General features: G+C 43.2%; 1 pseudogene; it reads right to left on the bottom strand.

Annotated features, from left to right (window-relative positions):
* Window positions 1–3,209: 3,209 nt before the first annotated feature.
* Window positions 3,210–7,585, bottom strand: part of LOC108801080 — an 11,088-nt pseudogene continuing 6,712 nt past the window's right edge.

The raw sequence follows: 7,585 nt of genomic DNA, 5'->3' as shown, positions 1-7,585 counted from the left end.
GCCGATGGCAGTGATTTTTGGCCTATAGCTCCCTGGTTGGCATCTAGCCCCCTTTTTGAATATTGGAACTACCGTAGCCCTCCGTATACATTATACTCCTTTTTTTGTTTAATATATTTTTATTCCCGTTTCATAATTATACAGTTTATACACATTTCATTGAACTATACATACATGTTATTAATACTGTAAAATACCTTATCGGTTAAACATAGCTTATTTTACATATATACATTAATCCACATCCTTCTTACATCTTTCTCACTTTCACACACACTTCTAGGAGGGAGAAATGTTTTATAAACCTGTGTCTTATCATGAACATTTTGTGCCAACATCACTATATCAAATCAATTCATGTCCTTGGACCAACTCTACTACTTATCTCTCAAACCAAATTCTAAAAACAAAAAAACACACCTGTCCCTTCTCTCCATCTAGTGTTCGTGATCTTATGTGTTCTTATGTCTAATTTACTGTGTTACTTCTTCCTTACTATAAACAATTGTGTATTTAACCCCGTCTTCTCTCTCCTCTCCCATTAATTCATGTGTCCCTAATTTCCCATATTTAGTTATATCACCCCTTCTACTCCTACTCTGTGTATAATCCCTCACTGTCCTCTTTGTGTTTTAGGATCCCCTATATTGGGAATCTTTCTTTCATTTATGTTTTAACCCCTAGTGTATTAAACCCCCTCTCCCTCCCCCCTTTTTATTATCGAACAATCTTGTGTACCCCCACCTTTCCCCCTTACCTTTCCACTCCCCTTCCATATTCTATCCCTTCTCCCATAACATCCTCCCTCCAGCCTTCTCTCCGCTCGTCTCAAAACTCACCATCCAACAGATCGTGTGCTATATCTATATTTTAAACCAATACATTCACCGCTATTTAATTACCTTTATAGGGAACATCTATACTCTAATCTATGCAGTTATTAAATCCCATGTGTCAATATTCTCTTATTTTATATTTAGCTATGTGGGTTCCTGTCTTCTGCCTCATTCACACAGAACGCAAGCAAAATTGTATATTGCGTATATACGCGTCTATGCGCATATACGCGTGTATATACGAGCGTATATGTGTGCACTATATGCAATCCCAGAATGCATCACTCGTAATGGAATTTTTAATGAGCTGTACGCATGTACGCGGGTATACGCGCGTATAAATACGCTGCCCGGGCGCATCTCTGTTCCATTCTGTGTTTGCGCATATATACGCTACGCAAATATACGGCTCTATACGCGGCTGTGTGTATGGAGCCATTTATTTGCATATGTTGCATATGGTACAATACGCACGTACGCGTGCATACGTGCGGCAGTGTGAATGAGGCCTTCAATATCTCTCCCTTTCCCCTCTAGCCCATAGTTATAGGTTTCCATGTTCCTGTAACCTTCTATATGTCTCCCACTTCCCCCAGACCTTATCATACTTATCTTTCCTATCCACGTCTCTTGCCCTCAATTCTTCCATATATCTTATCTCCTCCATTATATTTCCCCAACTTTCTAAAGAGGGTATTTTTGTGGATTTCCATTTACGAGATATATAAACTCTAGCTGCTGATAAAAATATAAAGGAAGATATTCTAAGATTTATGTTAAGAGGTCCGGGGATAAGAGATAGCAGGGCTATTAACCAGTTGCCGTCCGCCCGTAGTAGAAAAACGGACGGACGGCACTGTCGCATTGGCGGGTTGCCGTCGCCAGACGGCATTTATTTTCTGCTCGCGCCCGCCCCCTAGCGGGCACGCACGGGCTGAAAAGACCCGTCCAATGCGAACACCCGGTACCGGGTGTTTCATTAACAGCTTTTAAAGCATCGCCAATGGCCAATTTTGGGTATTATCGTTTTTAGCGGTTTTGCGCGCGCACGCAATTTTAAGGCTTGACATTTTTGGTGTCTTTTTACCCGACGTGACCCCGTCTTTTATATTTTACCAAAAAATTGGGTAATAATAAATGTTTTATCATTTAATATAGGGGAAACTGTTTTTTTTTTTTTATTTCGGTGATTTTTCCTTAATATAGTAAAAAAATAAAAACCCCAGTGGTGAATAAATACCACCAAAAGAAAGCTCTATCTGTCCCCAAAAAAGGGTATAAAATTCATTTCAGTACAGCGCTGCATGACGGAATAAATGTCAGTCAAAGTACCGCAGCGCCGAATACTGAAAAATGGCCTGGATGGGAAGGGGGTTTAACACCGCGGATGTCAACTGGTTAAAGGACCGCCCTCCATGTCTGATGCCCCCATATAGTGGTGAATTTCAAATATCGAATTCCAGAAGATACCATACCATCTAGACAGTACTTTATAGTTTTTTTCCTGATAGAACGAGGAAAAAACTGAAGTTTTAAGAATAAGAAATATTCTTCCCCATTCTTTCTCCGTCAATTCTCTCCCTATGTCTTGTTCCCATCTTTGCATACATTTTGTATGTATGCCCCTTAGCCTCCTCCTCCCTCATAAGACCGTACATTACTGCCAAACCATGGTTAATAGGTGTTCTTAATATGCATGGTTTTTCAAACGGAGTAAATGGTCTATTCAGGGTATTCTTAGTCCTAAGAAATCTTATATAATCCATTAGCTGCATGGCTTCCATCCAAGTTTTCCCACTATTCTGGCTTTCTGGTCATAATTCTTTTTTTATTTTCTCTCTTCCTATCTCAAGAACCTGCTATACTTGTATAGGTTTTGTGTTCTCAATATTTAGGAAGGAAGTACCTTCCATCCCTGGTAGAAATTGCGGGTTACCTATGATCGGCATTAATGGCCCAGGTCTGGAAGACATATTATATTTAACAAAAGACCTATCCCAGGTTCGTAATACTGGGTATACAAGGAATGGCAAACTAGACCGATGTGGTCTATATTCTTTGGGTAACCAAGGAAATACATTATACTCCTGATCCCTGCACTGTATGTTCTGAATGTTGTGAACTATCCTGAACATATTTTTTAGATGTTTCTAACTATGTTTTAGTGATTGGGTTTATATCTACTTTAAGATATAAACCTGCCCAATCATAAAACCTAAGCCTCTCTGTTGTTCCTCTAGTGACGGGCAGCCTCATTGACAATTGTGTTTCACTAGGTGTAGCCTCTGTTACATTTTTAATTAAATGCTTAGTTTAAATGGTTTCGTTTTGTGATAGGTTTAGTGCAAAGACGTTTTGGATAGCATTCTACTTTCAGTGAGATATCAGTGTCAATCTTTGTTTTTTTAAAAGAGGAGAAAGATCAGCAGGAATGCCAATCCATTCAGGAAGATAGATAGTCTCATATTTAAAACCTGTGTTTCGGGGGAAATCTGGCAAAGTATAGTTTGCAAGATAGATGGTTTCACCTCCAGTCAAGTAGGCAGCATACAAGCCAAATGTACCTATGGTCATAATTGTGTGGTTACAGTAGACCAGGAGAGCAAAATCATGGGCAGGTGATCCTTCGTTTCCATCCCCCAAGAAAGTAAACATCTCCCAAGGAGTTATTAATATTCTGTTTACACCAGTCTATCCCATTGCTGGTTACTATAAACAATGGGTTTTTAAATGTGTTTCTAAAATACTCCATCGCTGCATGCAAGTACTCTTTGCTAGCTACCACACTTTTCTTATTGCTCAGCATAATATCTACATAGTCACCTTTTCGGACATGAATGACAATAAAGGTGATGTTTGTTTTTTTTTTACCATAGTTTTTATTCAACATTTTTCACAATACAGGTGATGAAAATCACAGTTGCAAGACCCATACAATATAATGTGGCAGAGGACAAAATAACAAAAGAATACATAACCAAAGGCCCAATATTTGCATAGGTGTGTCATAAGCCAATCCTGAGAAGCCAGTGGGCCCTTAAAATGCTGGGGGTCCAAACAAATTAGTACAATTAATTCAAAAAAATAAGGCACCTATCATAAAAGCGAAGTAAAGTAGCGATTATTATGCACGTGGTGTACAAATCTTTGCTAGTACATGGGTCAGAAAGCGACATAAAGCTTTGGGGTGGGGAGGAGAAAAAAAAAAAAGGGGGGGAACATAGGACAAAATGAATCTTCGAACTGAGCCTATTTAGTGATCAATGTCTAAAGGAAGAGGGCAGAACGGGCCACAAAGGTAAACAGTGGTGTGAAAAGTATATTAAACAAAGTGTAAACACAAATAGTCACCAAACGCATAATGGAAATGTTATCAGTCTGGAGGGTAGCCCAGTCCACCAAAACCACCCTGGAACCCTGCCAAAGAGGCGGAGCAGGACATCGGCAGGCCAGGGAACCCCCCAAACCGACAAATGATAGCATAAGTACTGACAAGTACAATCCCTCAGTCTAATACTAGTCATTGATAAGAAGTGCAAACTCATTAATATTTATGCAGGCAAACTGAAATGTAAGGGTTTTAGGGAACCCCTAAGGGCTGTGAGGAGGAAGGGAGAAGGAGGGGTATAATATAAAACTTGTGTTTTAAAAAGAGAGCTATTTCCATATCCAGAGTTTGAGTGTAATACCATCCGAATGTTGAATAGGGAGCAATCCTTGCAATAAAAGTCTCATGCAGATATATATTAGGGTACCGGAATATAGCAGGACCATTGTTCCCAAGGGTTAAGGCTCTGAATCCTTATTAAAATGAGCAAAAATGAACAATGACTATGCAGCGATAACACGTCACTCCCTGTAAGCAACTACACTGAGAGTCTCAACATCATAACAAAACAGCGGGGGCAAGAAGAAGTTCAAATTGTATTCTGGTCTCCGAGGGGAAAAAAAAAGCATAAAGGTATCTCAATAACAATAAGGCAACAACGGCTAATTGAGGTCCCATAAGGAAGAAGAACATTAGAAGATCCTTGAAATGGAATATTCCACAAGCAAACAAATGAACTCCAAAGAGGATGAAAAACTAGTGCCAAACCGGGGGAAGCAGCATACCGGAGTGGGACAGAATAGGTGGGTGCAAACAGGCGAACAACGTCATCCATCCTTAGGAGAGTAAAATGGCTGTGATCGCAGGCGTTGGAGAGATTGGGAGCGCTGGGAAGGAAATCTCCAGTGCTGATGGTGGTCTCAACGCTTTGGGAACACCAGAGGGTCGGGAACCTTGTGATGACTGGGAATGGTCCACAGGAGTGTCCAGATCTATCGCCTGAAAGATGTGTTGAAGATCTCGATGATTAGTGGCTTGTTATTGGCCATTCCTCCAAGTGAAACATGACTTACCCTAACCCAAGACTGGCAAATATGGATTAAGCGCCCTCCTCCGTAGACTAGTAATCAGAGATATGTCCACAAAAAGCTGAAAGGGATGTCCTTGAAGTGAGAGCTCTTGTTTATCCCTGGCAGCGACGAGGAGGAGTTCGTTAGATTTATAATAGTGGAGTCTAAGATTAAAATCTCGCGGCGGGCCATCAACTTTCCTCCTGCCCAGGCCTCTGTGGGTCCTATCAAATTTTATGCACTCAGGAAGACTATAAGGTGCCAGGTCCTGTAACAATGCAGTTATGGAGCCAGTCAAATCAGTAACGTGTTCTGGTAGGCCCCTGATGCTGGTTGCCCCATCTGGATCTATTTTCAACATCTTCTTGTTGGTCACGAAGAGTTTGTATGTCTCCAAGAGGTTTTTGTGACGCTCCAGGACCATGTGATTTTCAAGCATGGCTTTACGGTGTCCAATGTCCCAAATTTCCCGCAGATCGGCAGATAAATGTTTGTTGACAGACGTGATTTCCTCCAGGGCCAGCGATGCTTGCTAGGAGTGCTGCAGAAGCTATAGCATCCGTAGACGGTAGGGCTGATAGAAAGAGCTAGGCCTAACTCACATCCAGACTTGCTGCTGTAGTATGACACATTCTGCTACATTTGTGGCTAGTATACACCTAAAGTGACTCTAAACTCAGAAGGTAAATCTTAAAAATGTATCCAAGGACCTCAACTATTAACAACAATGTATCTTATTAGTGTATCACTCGGCTGTAGATCCTCCAATCATCTCTGAATTTGTGCTCCAAGCTCGCTCCCACGATGGACTACAATCTCCCTACAAATGAATAAACTAAACATAAGATTGTAGTCCATCCCGGGGGCGGAGCTTGGAGCGGTGACTATTTACAACACACACAGGGACCATGGGGAACAGACGTAGCCCCCCCTCCAGAAGGAAGGACAGTGTCAGAGATGATTGGAGGATCTACAGCCGAGTGATACAAGAATAAGATACATTGTTGTTCATAGTTAGGGGACTTTATTGCATTTTTAAGATTAAACTCCGGAGTTTAGTGTCACTTTAGCTGGATTTGTTAAGAAAGCATATGAACAATCCCTGTGTGATAGCTTTCAGAGGTGACAGGCTTTCTTTATGAGCCTGCCCTCCAATACAGAAGATAGAGCACACATGTGCTATACTTTCTGTAGAGCTCAGGCTGGGACGGCTGACACAGGAGCACTGCGAGTAGAGCGGTCCTGTGTCACTGATCACAGAGCGGAGAACGGATGTTCTCCGCTCTGCTCCCTGACTCCATCCTGAACTACCTTTCTGGGAGAAAATGTTTCTCTCCTGGGCGGCTGGGAGCCGCCATCTAATAGCGGGAGAGTTGGGATGTCTGGGTTTACCAACTTTAGTCTATGATAAAAGTCTCCATAAATATAAAGTGCAGATCATTTTAGATGTAGACTTGTTGACTTAGAGTGTTATTCACTAAAGGGTGAAGAGTTTGGAGGGCCGGAGACGAGAACAATCTAGGCCAGTGATGGCGAACCTTTTTGAACCGGAGTGCCCAAACTGCGACACAAAATCAATGTATTTACCTCAGAGCGCCGGCGCTGACAATAAGTTTGGTATCGCAGTTTGGGCGCTCGGGTTTAAGAAACGTTCAACATCACTGCCTAACGGCCTTGTACAGCTCTCACGGGGGACCCGAACGTCCCGGATCGCCTCTGTAGTCGGGCCGGTCACAATCAGGCAGCGGCGGTGACCTCTAAACAGCAGATTAGACGGCCGCTTGCGGGGGCCTCCCGGGGTCCTAGCGAGGAGGAAGCAGCCGTGTAACCTGCCTGTTTATTGGCTGCCGCTGCCTAATTGTGACTGGTCCGGATCGCATACCAAGGCGACCCGGTCAGTCGGATCTATTTCAATTGGTGGTCCCTGAACGCAGTGGTGTATTGGGGCTGCCCTAGGCAAGCAAAACTCGGGCGCCCCCACCCCCACTAAATTTACCCCCACCCCTTCCTGTTTAATACTTTTTACGTGACCTGTCAGTCGTGGGATACAGTGCAAACACTGTATCCAGCTTTTGACATGTTTCCGCTATTAGCATAGCAGGAAAGCTGTGGTCTCAGGGGGGCTTAGCAGGATTTGTGGTGAGCTCTGCGGGGTCTATGGTGGGCAGAGCCCCCCACAGATCCTGCACAGGCCTGAGACCCTGCAAAGCCCCCCACAGATCCTGCACAGCCCCCTGGAGGCCCTGCAGTCTGCAGGGTCTCAGGGGGGCTGTGCAGGATTTGTAATGGGCTCTGCCCACCATGGGGCTGCAGAGCCCACATAGATCCTGCAAAGCCCCCATGAGACCCTG

This window comes from Nanorana parkeri, unplaced genomic scaffold (assembly GCF_000935625.1).
Source record: "Nanorana parkeri isolate BGI_ZX_2015 unplaced genomic scaffold, ASM93562v1 scaffold2211, whole genome shotgun sequence".
Lineage (NCBI taxonomy): Eukaryota > Metazoa > Chordata > Amphibia > Anura > Dicroglossidae > Nanorana > Nanorana parkeri.
The sequence above is the reverse complement of the archived record's forward strand: the minus strand, read 5'-3'. Positions and strand labels throughout refer to the sequence as shown.